At 37.5% G+C, this 19,178-nt stretch overlaps 1 protein-coding gene and 1 pseudogene across 2 annotated transcripts in view; both read left to right on the top strand.

The window, feature by feature from the left end:
* Nucleotides 1–426: 426 nt before the first annotated feature.
* On the top strand, nt 427–13,045 carry LOC306868081 (lysosomal alpha-glucosidase-like; annotated as a pseudogene). Its single transcript has 19 exons — nt 427–561; nt 1,472–1,623; nt 1,825–1,990; nt 2,076–2,172; nt 2,259–2,358; nt 3,295–3,430; nt 4,101–4,289; nt 6,121–6,252; nt 6,393–6,554; nt 6,656–6,764; nt 8,368–8,513; nt 8,615–8,747; nt 9,056–9,207; nt 10,249–10,397; nt 10,479–10,604; nt 11,483–11,581; nt 11,671–11,835; nt 12,734–12,888; nt 12,983–13,045. The product of its transcript is annotated as a lysosomal alpha-glucosidase-like (transcript).
* Nucleotides 13,046–13,827: 782 nt separating this feature from the next.
* The window catches only part of LOC306868675 (TBC1 domain family member 16-like), a 28,688-nt gene continuing 23,337 nt past the window's right edge, over nt 13,828–19,178 (top strand). The window contains exon 1 of the mRNA XM_079414960.1: nt 13,828–13,986. The gene's annotated coding sequence lies outside the window, so the exon portion shown is untranslated. The remainder of the gene's footprint in view (nt 13,987–19,178) is intronic.

Genomic DNA, 19,178 nt, shown 5'->3' with positions numbered 1-19,178 from the left:
ACCATTTCTAGTCAATATAATCAATAAACCTGTGTTTAATGCAAGAATAGCCAAAACTAAGCTCTTTATATGGCCAGGATTGGCTGTGGGCTCCTGCACACATTTGCACTACTTCTTCTTCTGGTACACAAGGACAAGAACGTTTGACTGGCCTTTTCTCCATCAGCAGAATGGCAGCATAGTTCAAACATCTCATACAGGAGCGTTCAGTTCTGAAAGAACTTAAGCAATCATGTTAATAATGTATCTGTTGATCCCAGGACTCACAGTAGTTTAGTCGGAGATCAGTGTGGTTTAGCTGTGGCCATGATCGATCTTTGAGCCGGGCTGATTGTGAGCAGAGGATGCTGCTATGTGCCCCTGCCTCAGTCTGGATTAAGAGGACCACCATGGTGTTTCTACCCAGTCCGTTACCCAGGCTACAAAATGGGGCCCCTGTTGCCCACAGAGAAGGGCCAAAGAGCCACCCTGACCCATTCTGCACCCTCATACCTGCCCCGGGACATCCCCACACTGATGCTAGATGTGATGCCTGAGACTTTGGGTCGTCTTCACCTCACTGTGAGCAATTTATTTAGTCATTTCAATTATTATTAAGATATTGTCATTTGTAAGGAAATTTAATACAGTCAGATGACCTGCCCTTGAATTCTGGGAAAGATAAATGCTTGAATTAGTTGTGTCTGAAATTTGCATCAGAAATTATTAATTGTAATATTATTTAATTTATCTTTATTTAAAGTTGGAATACACTAAATTTTTACCCAGATTGCACTACTTTTTTTTTTTCTTGGACTAGTTGTTGATTTTTTTTTTAAAGTTTGTTAATATATAATTTACCTATTTATTATACAATTAACAACACAAACATATTGTACATCTTAAACAACTGCATAGTTTCTATTGCTTACAAGTTTTTACTTTTAGATACATTTTAATGTCAGTTTTAAATTGTTCAAACATAAGTATTTTTTCAAGCATTTGACTTCATAAACATATTAATTAGCAAACATAAAAAATAAATAGGACTATTTTTATTATTTATCTTCTTATTAAACAAGAGACTTAACTCGATGGAAGATCTTATATGAAACCTCCTCCACATTATTTGAAATGCAATTAGTCAACACTAATCTGCTGCTAGTCAGAGCTAGTCTGCAGATTTTGGGCAGTTGGAGAAAAACACATAGTGTAACATTTTATCTTCAGACTATATTTTCATCCAGTTGGAGGATATCGGACATATTTTACAACACATATTGTTTTCATTTGTCATGTGTCTACTAGTTTTTCCATTCTGAATGACTTCTGGTAGTGTGTGATTCTCAGTGGTTTAGTGTGTGATGGCTAGTTTGTCTCTGTAACCAATTATTGCTAAGTGCCTCATGTTTTAAAGTCTGCTCAGAATAGTACATTCCAGCCTTTAGATGACCCAATCTTACTTTATCTTGCTAACTTCACTTTAACACAGCTGAAGGATCCAGCATCTCCACGATATGAAGTCCCATTTGTGACGTCCCAATCCAGGTGCCACAAGGACATACAATACCCCCTCTATGAAGTAGACTTCCAACCAGATCCATTTGGATTCATTGTACGGCGAAAATCCAATGGCCGGGTTCTGTAAGTGACTAAGTGTAGATCATTTTTCTTTACTTGCGTTGTATGTGTAAGTTTTTTGCGTATGTTGTTTTTTCGTGTTTCTGACTGGCAGTCAATGACAGCCCACAGAACCATATGGCAAAAGTTGTGTAATTTGGCACAACCAAATTTCTTTTTGTTTTGATAAGATCGAACGAATGCATTGTATTTTTCTTTTCCTAGTCTGAATACTACAATAGGCCCGCTCCTGTTTGCAGATCAGTATCTACAGCTCTCCACCAGCATGGCTTCCTCTGTGATATCTGGCCTGGGTGAACATTACACTCCCATCACGCTGGACCTCAACTGGAGCTCTGTTTCATTATGCAACAGAGGCATGGCGCCACATGTAAGACCTTCACATCATTTCACATTCTTCTTTAACTTGCCTTTTGTTTACAGCTGTATTTAATGTTTTATATGGGCCTTTGTAGAGAAGTGTCAACTTGTACGGCTCCCACCCTTTCTTTTTGGTCCAAGAAGGTGATAGACAGGCACATGGAGTCTTTCTTCTCAACAGCAATGCGATGGGTACAGTGTTTTGTTGTTGTCTAAAATGGCTTATTATGTGGGTCTCCTTTTTAAGACTAAATGTTTTGATAACCTGCCAATTGTAGAAGTGTTTCTGCAGCCCGCTCCAGCATTAACTTGGGTGACCATCGGAGGAATACTGGACTTCTACATCTTCTTAGGCCCAAGTCCTCAGAGTGTTGTTCAGCAGGGGGGGGGGGGGGGGCACTGTAGCAAACTTGCAAGTGGGCCTTAAGATGACTTAAAATGATTTAAATTTTAATTAATTTTAAAACTGTGACTTGGAAAATGCACACAAATTACTACAATCTTAAAACTAAATTCATGATGAATATACACTTCTACACTATATTTTATTACGTACAAATTGTAAAAAAAATAAATGGAGGGGGGCTTTGAGTATTGTTGTGGATAATGGGAGGCCTTGGAGTCAAAAAGGTTTGAGTATATACAGTACGGTGTGTTCACTGTCTATCTTTTAAAAAGTATTTTTTAAACTGTAGTATGTTATAGGGTCATTCTGTCTCAATTCAGCCAAATATCAGAAACTTACCCTGCAAAATTTTTTTATTTTGTTCATATTTATTCTGAAGAAAGACAGACATAAATAGTGATGAAAGCCATACATTTAAAGGGATAGTTCACCCAAAAATTCTTTCATTAATTACTCACCCTCATGTCGTTCCAAACCCATAAGACCTTTGTTCATCTTCATAACACAAATTAAGATAGTTTTGATTAAATCCGAGAGCTTTCTGACCCCCCCCATAGACAGCAACACAACTGACACTTTCAAGGTAGTAAAGATATTGGTAAAATAGTCCATGTGACATCAGTGATTCAACCGTAATGTTATGAAGTTACAAGAATACTTTTTGTGCACAAAGAAAACTGAAATAACGACTTGAATGGCTGAACCACTGATGTCCCATGGACTATTTTAATAATGTTCTTACTACATTTCTGGGCCTGGGAACATTTCAGTTGCATTGCTGTCTATGCAGGGTCACAAAGCTCTCGGATTTCATCAAAAATATCTTAAATTGTGTTCAGAAGATGAACGAAGGTCTTACGGGTTTGGAACGACATCTTTGTCCTAGCGATTTTCCCGCATGGGTGCAGGGTCCGCTGTTCTGCACGCCTGTCTCCATTTGGCTTGGTCCAGTGCATCCTCCGGGGCGATGTTGTGCTGCATTTCGTCCTTCAAACGGTCGAGCCATCGCTTCTTGGGCCTTCCGCGTGGTCGCTGGCCGTGCGGGTTTAGTCGGAGTGCCGTTCTCGCCACCGATCCTTTGTCGCTTCTTACGATGTGACCATACCACCAGAGTTGTCCTTCTCGCATCTTCTCCACAATCGGGGCGATGCCCATCCGCTTTCTGATGTCTTCGTTTGTCACGTGGTCCCATCGGGTCAGACCGAGACACTATCACAGGATTCGCATTTCCATTGCGTGAAGGGCCTACCACAGTCTTGTAAATCTTTGCTTTCATTCGAATGGACATTCGTCGATCGCACAGGACGCGGGTGACCTGGCGCCATTTCATCCAGGCGGCGTTGACTTGGGTGCTTGGATCCATTGGACGTAGGCCTCGGGCACATTGTGGGACTGGAGGGCATGCCAGATTAGGTTGTGCGGAATTTTTACGAACGCTTTTCCGAGATCCAGGAAGGTCACGTGGATTCGTCTGTTCTTCTCCCGGTATTTCTCTACGAGGAGCCGGGTTGCGTGGATGGCGTCTATCGTTCTGCTGCCTTTGACGAAGCCGCATTGATTCGGTGTGACGGTGACAATCTGATGTAGTCTGGCGTCCAAGATTCGCTCGAAAATCTTCATGGCATGGCATAAAAAGCGAATGGGCCAGTAGTTGGAGCATTCCGCGACGTCGCCCTTATCCTTCCAAATGGATACTGTTGTGCTGGCCGTCCAGGTCGTCCAGGTTGCCTTCGTCAACCATTCGGTTGAAAATGACGGCGAGGATCTTGGCACCTCTTCGCCCAAGGAGTTTCCAGGCTTCGATGACGATATCGTTGGGGCCGGATGTTTTCCTGTTTTTCATCTTCTTGATGGCTGCCTCCACTTCCGCTATCGTGATCAGCATGAAAGGGCCAGAGACGGGGTGGGCGCTTTGGATTGGCGGATGAGAAGCGTCTTTGGCCCACCTCGTCCATAGGTGGGTAGCCCTCGCCCTTGACCGGCCCAAGTCCAATCGGTTTGGAGTAATTAATGACACAATTTTCATTTTGCATCAACTATCCCTTTAATGCCATGGATGAATATTTATTGAGGGGGGTCCAAATGGCAGTTTTCACCAGACATTTGCAGCCAAATTACAGGAGTGGGACAATAACTTTTATTAAATCTTATTTTTACAGAGATATTGGTAGGCCTATTAATAAAATATGTTCACTTTAGCAATCCTTGCATTATATGCCAATGGCGACCATTCAAAAATGGGAACAAGCCCTTTTTGTGTGTGTTTTCTTTTAGAAACTTATAAGGCCCTGCATAGTTAAATTCCAGAGATCTCAGTATGGCTCCAAGAGTAAATTGTTAAACTGTACAAATTTTCAGTGGTCAAAAACCAAATGCGGGTCACTTTTCATACAGCTTGTACTTTTTCTTTTGAAGAGGAATGTCTGAAGAACAAAATGTTTCACCAAAAATAAAAATGAATTAAAATCAACATTTTTAGTTGAGGACCTCTGGTTGAGTTGACATGGAATGACCCTATATTGTTGTCACATGACAATATCAGATATTTATTTAATCCAGTTTTGTGTAAAATTGTTGTTCACATGGATTCTGATTCATTCATTATACCGGAAATGGAGGGTTAAGAGATATACAGGGTTCCTACAGGGTTTGGAAAAGTATGGAATAGAAAAAGCAGAGTATGGAAAAATATTTGCATTTCCAGACTTTTGCCATTATCTAGTTGTTGTTGTTTTTTTATAATAGAGAATTAAGAATTTGATGAAAATAAATGACTGACAAAAATATGACTGAATGAATTCAAGGTACACTTTTTCATTATGCAAAATGCAGGTTATAAGCATTTTTGGTTTCTTCACACTATATTCTTAGCACCGTATTACATAACCTCAAGGACTTAAGGCAAGACTCAAGGCAAAAATAAAAAATATACAGACTTTTATGTGCGTACAAGAAACCATTAAATTTAGCATATAGGACAATGCTGAGCCACCTGTTGTGCCATCAGCCCATTTCCCAGTGTGGTTTATTGGCCGCCACTGACTATGCATTAAAGAGACCTAAGGCCTTGAAATATGGCATACAGCCCCAATGAAAGCCAAATCTTAAACACTTTTTTACAGTACCAGTCTTTTTTTATAGACCTTGAACTTGGCCAATTTTATGCCATCAGTCCATTTCGTGTCATGCTTTCTCCACCACCACAGAGGATGTGTTAAATTGGACATTAGGCCTTGATATTAGAGGTACTACTGTAAGAAAAGCTCAATTTTGAGCAGGTAGATGTCTGTTAATTCATGTGCATCCATTCTATTGTTTTATTCATAGTAAGCTGCAGTGATGCACAAAGGAAATAGGTTATATAAAACTAGAAATTGTAGTGCGTAAGCATACAAAACATTCCCATACACATGAATAGTTTCTTGAGGGCACAAAAAAAGTGTCTTGTGTGCTAAAGTCTGTATTTTATATTTATTTATTTTTATTTTAGGGCCTCTGTATGTTGTCACTTCGAGAAAATCAAGGAAAAAACCCATAGGAAATAAAAAATATTTACAGGTGACTGTACTATATACCAAATAGAAGGCTGAAAATAATTCTCTATGAACCATAAATATGGTCTGAAAATCTACTGAGAGGTTTGGAAATTTGAGTCTGGAAAAGTATGGAATTTTGAAATGGAAAATGTGTAGGAACCCTGGATATACATGATAACCTTAAATTTACTTCTGTAGGACGTACAATGGAATGACCTTGATTATGCAGACCAAAGAAGAGTCTTTACATTTGATCCTCAAAGGTTTGGAGATTTGCCTCAAATGGTAGAAGAGTTCCATCAGCTGGGCATGAAGTATGTGCTCATTCTGGTACGTGGATGATTTTTTGTGTGGAAACACTTCCACCTTGTGTTGATTGTGCTTGATGCTTTGATTTAAAATATCAGTTATATAAGTATCTTTAGTAAAAAATAAGCAAATCAGTGTTGAATAGCATGTTTTTGTGTTAGGATGCAGGCATCAGCAGTGCAAGTCCTCCTGGTTCATACAAACCCTTTGATGACGGGCTGAAGAGGGGAGTGTTCATCAAAAACTCCACTGAACAGAACCTTATTGGGAAGATTTGTGCCACACATGAAATATTATTGTCACTGTCATTATTGTTAGTCATGGTAATGTTATTTGAGCATGTATTTTTTTCCTGCTCTATTCGTATAGTCATTATGGAATATGGAGGGAGCATAAAGATCTTGTATGTTTATTACTAACCAAGTATGGCCGGGTCTGCATTCCCAGATTTCACCAATCCCACAACACAGGACTGGTGGATAGACTGCATCAGAGTCTTTCACAGCAAGGTACCTGTGGATGGACTCTGGATAGTAAGTATTTACGGATTACATTTTAAATATAATAGGGTATTTTACAAATGCATCAAAACATCTATGTATGATGTTAAAAGGGCCAAACTATTTTTTTTTTTTGAAAGTTATTTCTTATTTATTTTAAATAACCTCTATATGTAAATGACATATTATTTTAATTGTCCCATATTGTCAAAACTGTAATTTCCTGGCTTTTTCATGATAACAGAGGTCTAGGGGCTATGTAACTACCATATAGGTTTCAAAACAGTCAATCCACAGTAAAATGCACACAGCCTGCATAAAGTAGCTGTGACTTTTCACGAGCCCTTGTGACTTCCGTAAAAATATGACGTCCGAACTACTCAGTCACCGCCTTCAGTCTCCACCCCGAGCACCACCCACCATCCCAACCTCCTTTTGTCAAACCCCCAGACAACATCTCGTCTACGCCATTGCTGAGCAACAACAACACTCCAAGGATGGACGATCTGACAGGACTGTTACTATGAGGTGGATCACATCTAACGTGTATAGTAAAGAAAAACTCACCGTGTCTATCTAGTCATGATGAAGATGTAGGCTATATACGTTTCAGCAGGCAACTATTTTTACAGCTACATTATTATTCCAGCCACAATTAATCACAACAATGTACATACAATTACGAATGATTATATATAAATCGTCAGTTTGTTGTTTTACACACATGCACACAGACATTATTTCACACACGATATAGTCGTGAGATGCAAGAAATCTTGAGACGCACCCATAACAACAAAAAAACAATACTTTATTGAACCTCTTTCTGATAAGAAGTGTTCGCTTCAAACGCAAGCATTTTTGACGATCGTTTCTGTCCAGTCCGCTCGTTTTATTGCGTTTAACCACAGCTGTCGTTGGTTTTTTGTCTGGCAGTGGCAGTAGGTATGCGATCAGTTTTCTAATATTAGGCTGTATTACGTCGACTCTGGCACACAACATCACAACAAGATGATATGTTAAGCTCCTTATTTAGCCGAATCTGCGCTGGTTTGAATGGGCCTTCTCCAGTTTTCCCTTTGTTTTGCCTCCAGCTAGCGCTGTGACGTAATTGTAACATCGGCCCTAAAAGGCTGTAGCCCCTCACTGCAGAACAAAGATCCAGGGGGCAGGGTTGGATCAACATCTAGGGGGTGGAGATGGGTGGGTTTAGGGATCAGGGGGTGGAGACGGGTAGGTTTAGGTATATGTAAGGTGGGAGGAGTTGGATCTGGATCCAAACTCGCCCCCTGGATCTTGCGTTCTGCAGTGAGGCCCATCTCCTAAAAGGTCTACCTGTGGTTGGCCTGGCTGTGCGTCACTCAGAAAACAACAGGCCAATCAGAAGAGAGGCTCATGAATATTAATTAGACAGGCCAAAATCTACCTGTTCTTAGCAGAGCTCCTGAAAGAGGGGCTGTAAAAATATTTTGAGATGGTTTTTGGTACTTCAACCAAAAATATATATTCTTAAGGACATCAACCTAAAATAAATCTCCAGAAAGGTGTACAATATGTGACCTTAATGTACTTTTTAAAAAAATGACTATTATTGATTTGATGTGAGCTGCATGAAGAGATGTGTCTGGGTTTACAGGTGTGATCGGAGATCAGTTAAACTCAGGAACTCTGTGTGTGTCCGCACTGCAGTATCTATCCAATCATTACAATCTGTATGGGCTGACCGAGGCCATCGCCACCTACAGGTCTGAGAAATGCCCCTTCAGTTCACAAAAACTAAATGTATCACATGGCATGGGGAAATATCTGGAGTTCATTGGGAAACAGATGCATTTGACTTGGTTTGATATTTTTACCAGCATTTCTCTTATTTGTATTTCAAGGCACTGTTGAAAGTGAAGAGTACTCGGCCGTTTGTCCTGTCCCGGTCGTCTATTCCAGGACTGGGCCGTTTCTCTGCACACTGGACTGGAGATGTGCGGAGTGACTGGGAGCAACTGCGCTTTTCAATACCTGGTGAGAGACAACAATCACAAAGCTAAAACATGGACTCAAATAGGATAAAAGACATTTTGCTTACAATTGGTTTTAACATCACCTTATGCTAAAAGCAAACAAAAGATTAGAGTTCATTGTACCACATTGAGAAATTATAATCTTCATAATGCAACCTGGCCACCCAGATATGGCAATTGTGTGGATTTGCATATTTATGAAAAGTGACTTGCCCTTGCACATCGTCTTTTTATTATTATTCGTAATGCATGCAAAGCATGTTTCGTCCCTGCTCTTAGTATATTGCTGTGTTTCTGTGTCTGTACCAGGTGTGCTCCTGTTTGGATTCTATGGCGTCCCGTTAGTGGGAGCTGATGTCTGTGGGTTTGGTGGAGACACTACTGAAGAGCTGTGTGTGCGCTGGACACAACTTGGAGCCTTTTACCCCTTTATGAGAAACCATAATGACAGACCCAATGCGGTGAGATATCAATCAACAGTTTAAAGCCAGCTAGAGAAATAAATACATATTGATAAATAGATATATTAAAACAGGGGTCAAATACAAAAATGTCCCCTTTTGTGCAACAGAAATAAGGGGGGGGGGGGGGGGGGGGCATGCTTATGTATGTGATCGTATACTGAATGTTATTAGATTTAAAAAAATTAAAATTTATTGTTGTAAATATGCCTGAAATTTTGGTATATGAACTATTGTTAAACTGAATGACATTTTAGTGGGTACAACATGGTAAAAATGTTTGCTATGAATGTTTGAAATGTTTCGAATTTTTTGCGCAGAAAAAAATCAAACAGGACACATTCTAATGTATGGGGGGGGGGGGGGGGGGGGGGGAATTTAAAGCTCTAAACTTTTATTGTTTTGATGCTTGAAAACCCCTTTCAGGTCATCTTTGACCCATAAGATAAGTAAAATTAATGTTTTTGTGTCTCTTATGCTCACTAGGCTGCATTTATTTGATCAAAAACACTATATTATAATAAAAATGGTAATATTGTGAAAGATTATTTATCATTTAAAAACATTTAGTTTAATTTTAATATATTATTTTACTTTTAATATATTATTAATTTTATTTTAATTCTAATATACAGAGTTGGTGCTCAAGTAACTTTTTATATTATTATCAATGTTAAAAAAAACAGTTGTGATGCTTAATAATTTTCTGTATGAATATTATTAATTTAAAATATGGGTATTTAGTTTGGGGACCAATTCTCATAGTTAACTAGTTAATATTACTAGCATTTTGGCTGATTAATAGTACTTAAAAAGCACATATTAATGCCTTACTCTGCATGACTGTATTCTACATCCCTAATCCTACCCAACACCTAAACTTAACAACTACCTTACTAACTATTAATAAGCAGCAAATTAGGAGTTTGAGGCAAAAATTATAGTTAATAATTAGTTAATAGTGAATTTGTCCCCAAACTAAAGTGTGACCAAAATATATTACAATATATGAATATTTCTTCTCATATTCCATACTCCCAGCCCCAAGAGCCATATGTATTTAGCCAGCAAGCCCAGGATGCCATGAGGACTGCAATTACTCTGCGATACTCTCTGCTGCCCTTCCTCTACACATTGTTCCATCACGCACACTCCTCTGGCAGCACCGTGGCCCGTCCTCTCTTCCTTGAGTACACACACTCGTTTCAGCTCAATATCTCTTTATCTGAGCTCAGCGATGACCTCTTTACCGAGACTGCTCAATCTTTCAGGTTTCCCACTGATCCAAATAGCCAGACAGGCAGTTTCTGTGGGGGAGTTCACTGCCCGTTCTAGAAGAAGGAGCGGTGGAGGTGACGGCCTATCTTCCCCCGGGGACTTGGTACAGTCTGCACAATGTAATCCCTCCTCTTATACTATGCTCTACATATTAAATCAGCACATTAATAGGTTTTATCATAATTGTTTTATTTATTTTTCTAAGCTCAATTGAAAATAACTGTTTCTAGTTAAATATATTTCAAATTCATTCGAATATGCTGATTTGCTCCTCCAGAAGCATTTCCTATTATTATGAATGTTGAAAACGGATGTGCTGCTTAATATTTTTGTGGAAACTGTGTTTTTTTTTTTTTTTTCGAGACTCTTTGATTAATTTAATAAAATTACTGATTCAAAAAAAAAAAAAAAAAAAAAAACTTGCTGGCCTCTAACCATAGTTTTACTTTTAAAATTGGTAACACTTTACAAATAGGGTTTTTTACTTAATGTTATTCGTTTATTAAGTTTAACTAACAATGAGCAATGCATTTGTTACAGTGTTTGTTAATCTTTTTAACATGTGTTAATAAAACACTAATAATATTAACAGCTTTTGATTTTAATAATGAAAGTAACATTAACATTTCCTTAGATAAATGAAGTATTTATTTATAATTAATTATTAAGCATATCTCACTGTTAGTTCATGTTAACTAATGTAGTTTCCTAATGTTACCAATTAAATCTTGTAAAGTGTTATAATATTAGTACAAAATGCAATAATACTTTTCATATTTTAGTTGTTGATACTGTAACCATTTTCCACCCTCCCTTTTGACCCTCAGTATTAATATTTCTGATATTTACCTTGTAAATACCTTCAAATAAAATTCAAAGCCTGCTTCACATTCTGATATGTTTACAAATATACAATGTAATTCAAAAGCTTTATATATGACCCCGTTAAGACAAATGACTATTTGTATGTGATGAGATCCTCTGTGTTTTCTCATAGGGGGAAGCATAATACAGTAAAGGGCGATACATTCTGTTCCCTGCTCCTTTAGACACCATTAACGTTCATGTGAGAGAAGGGAGCATCATCCCGCAGCAGGTGGAGTAAAGACTAGATCTAGCGATATTTGTTAAGTTAATTTATGCTGTGTAGCAAGTGAATTTTGCCATTTCTTATTTGTTTCTCAGGTTCCTGCATTGACGACTACAGCATCTCGCAGGAATCCTTTCACCCTAATCGTGGCACTGTCTGTGGGAACTTGGGCTAAAGGGGAGCTCTTCTGGGATGATGGGGAAAGTCTGGACACTTTTGAGCATGGAAATTATTCATATGTTCTGTTCTTTGCTGAAGAGGTACAAAATAGGGTGAATTTGACTTGAATGGTTTGGATGAGGTTTTTTCTATTGAACATCTGTTTCCCATTGTTATCTTGTGTTGGAGCAATCCAAAGTGAATTGCTTCTTCAGGCATTAAAACTGAAAAAGAGCAAGCGTTGTGTTTACCAGTCCTTTGACGGGCAGTTCAATGCACTTTTTATGGAAGTAAAAACAGTTAAAGGAATAGTTTGTTCAAAATTTAATATTTGCTGAAAATGTACTCACCCTCAGGCCATCCAAGATGTAGATGAGTTTGTTTCTTCATCAGAACATATTTGGAGAAATTTTGCGTTATATCATTAGCTCACCAGTGGATCCTCTGCAGTGAATGGGTGCCGTCAGAATGAGAGTTCAAACAGCTGATAAAAACATCACAATAATCCACACCACTCCAGTCCAATAACTGATGTCTTATGAAGCAAAAAGCTGCATGTTTGTAAGAAACAAATCCATCAAGACTTTTTTTTTTTTACTTCAATTCATCGCTTCTGGCTGAATGAATGAATCATATCCATGGGATTGCTTTCTCCTCTGAAAAATTCATTTTGTCTGAATCATGAGCGAAATATGCACAGAAAAACACAGCTTGCAAGCAAATACTGGAGGATACACCACTATGGATTATAGACAGAGGTGAGGATTTAAAGTTAAAACGCCTTTCTCCAGATCTGTTCTGATGATGAATCAAACTCATCTTGGATGGCCTGATGGGGAGTAACTTTTCAGCTATTATTAATTTTTGGGTGAACTATTCCTTCAGCTAGAACATCATTTGAAACCCATCAAACAAATGAAGTATTGAAGAATACTCAAAAGTTATGGTCAATATGTGCATTAAATTGAAATTTGTTTGATTTTTCATATTTCCCTGCAGTCTTATGTGGTCAGTAAGCCAGTCAAATTAAATGGATCTCTCGATGGTTTGGTCCTTGGGGAAGTAAGTGTTTTGTGGTTCAGACTCCACCTACAGCCGTGTGGACCAATAGCCAAAAAGTTCTAAAAGACTTCTCTTACAGCCCAGACACCAGGGTATGCAACAAGTGCTTGTGTTTCATATTGATCTTGTGTTGATATTAAAAAGCTGCCATGAAGTAGTGCATTTTTGTGTGTGTATGTGTTGCAGGTTCTTACAGTGCCAGGTCTGGACTTACCCATGACAGCCATGATCACTTTACAGTGGAGCTGATGAGAAATCTCTGCTGTGATACTGCTGTGTATGTTCATTGCTTATGCAATTGCATATATAATAAGTTTTTATCCATTTATCATTAACAGCATGTTTTTGCTGTACACTGCCATTTAAGTATTGTTTTTTCTGTAAAATAAATCCTTATTTTTATTAAATGTTCTTAATGTTTCATTGTTGTGTGACTGTGAATAATCAGTATTTCACATAACCCATAAGTTTTTCCTTTATATTTTACATTTAGCAGATGCTTTTATCCAAAGCAACTTACAAATGATGACAATAGAAGCAATCAAAAACAACAGAAGGGCAATAATATGCATGTGCTTTAACAAGTCTCGGTTAGCCTAACGCAATACACGTTGCAAGATTTTATTTTGCATGTCAGAGAAATAATAATAAGAACAATATTGTTGTTGGTCGTCTTCTGCTTATAAGATTATGCAAATAAATATATAGCTACATATGCATAGTAGGCGCATTGCTTTTTTATAATAAAGCTCAGATTTAAATATATTTGAATATATAATAATATAAAATTAGAATTGTATATTTTATACATATTTTATATTTACATTTTAAACATGTGACCCAAACCACAAAACCAGTCATAAGCAGCACGGGTATATATATATATATATATATATATATATATATATATATACCTTTTTATAAATGCAAATCCCAACACATTAACAACAGAAACTTGTGCCTCTCATGTTTTCTGTCGCCTACAGGTTGCGTTGCGTTCAGAGGAAGCGGCGCGTCGTTCCGGAAGCAGCGGAATGTCAGTGGGCGGAGCGTCGAGTCTGGCGTCAGCGGCGGCGTGTGGAGTGAAGTGTCAACGATAAACACACGCGTCATTCACCGTATCCTGGATCGAACGCGCCGCTTCTGATATGGACGTGTAGCGACGGCTGTAATCGTTTCTGGTGCTGAAGGTAAGACTGCTGCATGCGTGCTTTTGGATTGCAGATGTATTCCTACTGCTGTCATTATTGGCAGTAGTTTAGTTAGCGTCCCATATGGGTACAGCAGTGCACTCTGTATAGCAGATATAACGGGACTTCCATCTGAAATCAATCCTCACACGAGATACGTGATCACAAAGTGGGACGATAGGGCTTGTCCATTAAAATACAATACTGATGCAGATCAATCACCCTGATCAAAAGGACAAAACACCTGATACAGGCCTGAACATTATTCATATTTTCTTGATAACTCTTGTTATATTTACCTGCTGTAATGTTTATGTTAGGGCATGCACACGACACAGTTTATTGCTGAAGACTTATAACTTTGCCATTGGAATTAATTTGATTTTGCACCAGTAAATAATTTTATGACACTGACTTCTTAAAGGGATAGTTCACCAAAAAATAAATTCTGTCTCGCATGCATGTTATTTTTCTTTCTTTCTTTTGTGGAACACAATAAGAGGTCCCAGTTTATATGTAGGTATGTTTTAATTATTGCAAATACATGTATCTACACAATATTAAATATTATTAATTGTTGTGTTCGTAAATAGTAGTTAAAATCATTTAATATAGGCTACTGTAAAAGTGGGTCCCAAAGAGATGTTTTTAAGAAGATTGGAGTATGTTTTTATAAGAAAATATATATTTTTTTCATTTCTTCTGTAGAATTTCATGTTTAAGTCAGTGCGTTACTTGCCGTTTCTTTGTAATTGTTCATTAAATTTACTAACAACTGTTTTAAGGAAATCCTATGCCTATTTTTTTATTTTCCATTACAGGGATCAGGGGCTGACAAGCTCTAAAAAGGAAAAAAAATAATAATAATAAATTAAAAAACTTAAAAGTAAGCTCATGAACAGGAACAGACCCAAATTTAATTTTTTATTTTATTTATTTTTTTATTTTGCGCTAAAAGTAATGCCCTCTGGCGTAGCTCTTGAACTTTCGCATGATAGTCAAATTTGTAATTTAGTGATCAAATACAAGCAAGGGGTTAAATTGGGCTGGAATGATCTGGAACAGCTTTCTGGCACCTTTAATTCAATTTAAGAAAAAAAAAGTTTTAATTTTATTTTACTTCTTGTTTTTATTTATTTTTTGGAGACCCATTCAGCCTCCATTTAATTAGCAAACATTATGCGTAGTCAGTGACGGACCCTGATAGAGGTGACACACATTTGCCTAGAGCATCTCTGACAGGGCCTCGCTGTCTGTTCCAGTCAAGTTACAAAATAAAATGCAACCAAATGTGCTGCCATTTCTGATATGCATCAGCTGATTTATTAAAAAACAATTGTCATGTCATATCTTGCCTAGTGCAATTAAATCATTACATTGGTCATTCTTCAGAATTCCATTTGTGTGAAGAAGCAAAGTCATAGATCTTTGGAGGGAAAGTTTATTTTTGAGTGAGCTAATATTATTTTGCATTTAATGAATATTAGACTGAATATCAAGAACTGAACGCTAGATTATCTTCCGTGTGCATTCCTGGTGAATAGTTGTTGTTCTGTTTTATGGGGCTTGATGTCTGGCAGATGTGCTGAAACAGCACATGCTTCTACTACTGACACACTCTTTTTAGTGCACTGCGCCTGATAGTACACACTCACTTTTGCCTGATTTGGCCTGTGAGTCTGCCAGTGCAGTGCAATGATGTGGCATGTTTACTCACTGGAGATGTGTTTGCGCAGTAATTATAGCCATATGATACATGCGACCATGCATCCACCTGTCACTGTAAAACTGAAGGAAAATTGAACTGCTAAGTCTTAAGGTGTCTTTACCGGACAAACTTGTTCCTCTCTTAAATTTAGTAGTATAGGGTTTATTTGTTCATTTGTTTTAAGTAGGCTTGTTTTTTTCAAATTTTTCACAATTAGAAACATTCATGTTCCCTGGTTTGTGACAGGAAGTTGACCTCTAATCAGCACAAATGAGCAATGCCATTCTGGAAGAGTTGGGTACTGTTAATTAAGACAGGAAAAAATGAAATCACTAGACAGAAGAGGAAGACTGAAACGAAACGTCTGTCCTGTGGAAGTTCTTGTCACGAGTGATGGATGACTGTGAATGTTGCGTAATTAGTTTTTGAGTAGTTGACAAATATGCTTTTTTAGGTTAAAATATGGATTTCTAAGAGAACGTGTATGTTTTAGATTCTTTAAAAATTTGAAACCATTTTTAATCACATTTGAGTGTTTTAGCAAGGCACTTAAACAGACCTGTGAAATGACAATTTTATAGCATTTTACAGCAGATTGTTATGACATTGCTATATGGTTGATAGGGTTGCTAGGTAGTTGCTCAAGTAACTCAAGCTGGAATATACTCTGCATGACTTTTGCTCAAATCTTTGCCCCAATTTACAGTCTGGAGTTGTTGACGCTGGTTGCTGAAAGTTAGAGCCAGTCAGCAGATTTGATTTGACATATTTTATATAAAATCACATTTCACGTAGTATATAATATTGTCTAGTATGATTGTCTAGTGCTGTCAAACAATTAATCGTGATTAATTGCATCCAAAATAAACGTTTTTGTTTACAGAGTATATGTGTGTACTGTGTATATTTATTATGTATATAAATACACACACAGTATATATTTTGAAAATATTTACATGTATATATTTATATAATATATAAACATAACACATTTTCTTAAATGTATACGTGCATGTGTATTTATATATATATACATAATATATACACACAGTACACACATTATGTAAACAACTTTTATTTTGGATTAATCGTTTAACAGCACTATGACAGTCACAGACTGATGGCGTTTCCCCTTTTAAATATTTACAAATTTGACAAGTGTATAATTAGTGTTTGAAAATCTGTTCAGATCGAAGTGTTGTGTATTCTAGCTTTTAGAAAAGGATTTGAGGAATCATGCATGTCAGCACAAACAGAGAAAGACGAGTTGCATGCTGAAGTTGAATGTTTTGGATTTAGGGCTTTTTAAAAAAATAATACAATATGGAGTAGTAATAGCAACTTACAAAGTCATAAAAAATGAGTGTAGAATTAGACAATTGTGTCTAAAGTAGTTTTAGATGAAATGTAACATTTCACACTGCATTCACTGCTTGAAGTTTCATATGAAGTTGCCCTTTTCTTGAATGGTTTGTTAGCATTTAAACATTTTTAAGACTCTGGCAGTTAAACAAAGGTTGTAAAAGCGTTGTTTTTTCTTATACCATTTGGCACACTGAATCTTCCGTCTGTTGCTGTAGCTTTGGGTTCCTCCAGTGAGTGAGTTGGCACATTTGTTTGTGTCTGTTTGGTTTAAGGTGTGTCTGTGTGTGACTTAGTCACAAATAACCATGCTGTTAGTTTCAAGAAGGTGACATGGATTGACTGTGACTTTCATATATTATTCATATGTTGTCATGATTAGATCAATCAAGTCAATTTAATCACCATTGCTTTTTTTTTTTTTTTATTAACAACTGTTTATTGAACTTCACTCTGTGGAACAGCAGTACAAAACCAAAAAGCAGCCGTACAAATCCAGAACCCACCCCCCCGGTAGAGATTTAATAAAATAAATAATAAAAATCTATGAGTTAATATCAATAGATAAACAAATAACTTATACAAACACTTTAGAAAAGACACAACATTAAAAGCTGAATGCCATGAATGAACAGTTTTCACGTTAGATCCATGTATACGAGAAGTAGAAAACGTTTCATAAAAAAACGTTGCATTGGAGTCAAGTAAACCCTATGCAGCAATTTCCAATGAATCATTTGGTGGTTAAGGGTTTTAGAAGACAATTTAAACATACCCCATACCTGATCGGAAAATAAAACATGCACATCCTCATTAAGATCCTTAGCCCAAACAGTAGTAATAGATAAAGGTTTGTATGAATGCTCAAGAAGAAAGAGATAGATGACTGAAGCAGAGGAGGGAGATTCCTCAGAAGGAAGGATTAGTTTAAGGGTGAACAGGCAGTTGAGAGTATGCCTGTAGGGCCGATCTAATGCGCAAATGCATACAAAATGAGGTGCCTGGCAGATTATATTGAGTTTTAAGATTCTGGAGGGATTTTAAACCACTATCATCATAGATATCTCCCAGAGTGTTTACTTTATTATGAGTCCATTGCGAATGAAATGGAGTACTGCCTGACAAAAGGTTATTATTGTGGAAAATAGCCTATGCCAAATAGCGAATGCCTATGCCATTTTGTAGCTAGTTGTGAACGTCTTTCAACATCCCTCCATGTGGAGAGGAGGTGGGTTACAATGGGACCAAACCGAGATTTACACTGCCTAAGCGGAACTCCCGAAAAAAAAGATGCTTCAATTTATACGGATAAACAATAGATTCCTCAATTGCTCCCCGAGACACAGAAGCGTCAGGATCGAACAAAACTACTAAAGGGCGAAGGGAAAAGGCTTGAGCATTATGGAAAGAAAGACCTCCATGTAATCTACATCGTTGTAAGGTAGTCAGTTTAATACGAGGACGTTTCCCATCCCATATATATATATAACGTGAAACACATGCATAGTTTATTCCAGTAGCCAACCGGTGGAGCGAGAGGAATCATGGAAGAAAAGAAATTGATACGTGAGAGAACATTCATTTTAATCACCGATATACAGGCCTGAAAAGAAGTAGGAAGACGAGACCAATTTTCCAAATCCGAGGATACCTTGGCTAGAATACCATTATAGTTTTTTTAGACTATTTCCTGCAGGGCAGGAGAAACATCTATCCCCAAGTACTTAAAGTTTTGAACCGATGGAATAGATATAGAAAGGCACATGGAATCAATTTTAGAATTGAGGGGAAGTAAACATGACTTCCTCCAATTAAGAGAAGCCGATGGAGACAACTCCTGCTGTTTACGACTGCATGCCGTCAGGTAAAGCACCACCAATGAATAAAACTTAAAACAAAACGAGAAAATCAGCAAAAAGAGGCCAAACGTACGGAGATCTACTCGAGTGTGACTAGGTTCATGAGCATGTCACGTGACTCCCTCACCTTTTCTTAAATGAAACCGCCTCAATGATGAATGTGGCTGACAAATGTGACCTCCAGAGGTCGCAGCCTCCGAAATGAGATGCAGCTTATGATATTCTGATTTCGAGATCATTTTCATTGTATTATATTTATCATT

The sequence above is a fragment of the Barbus barbus genome (genome assembly GCF_936440315.1).
Source record: "Barbus barbus genome assembly, chromosome: 4".
Lineage (NCBI taxonomy): Eukaryota > Metazoa > Chordata > Actinopteri > Cypriniformes > Cyprinidae > Barbus > Barbus barbus.
This window is presented reverse-complemented; position numbering and strand designations above follow the sequence as displayed.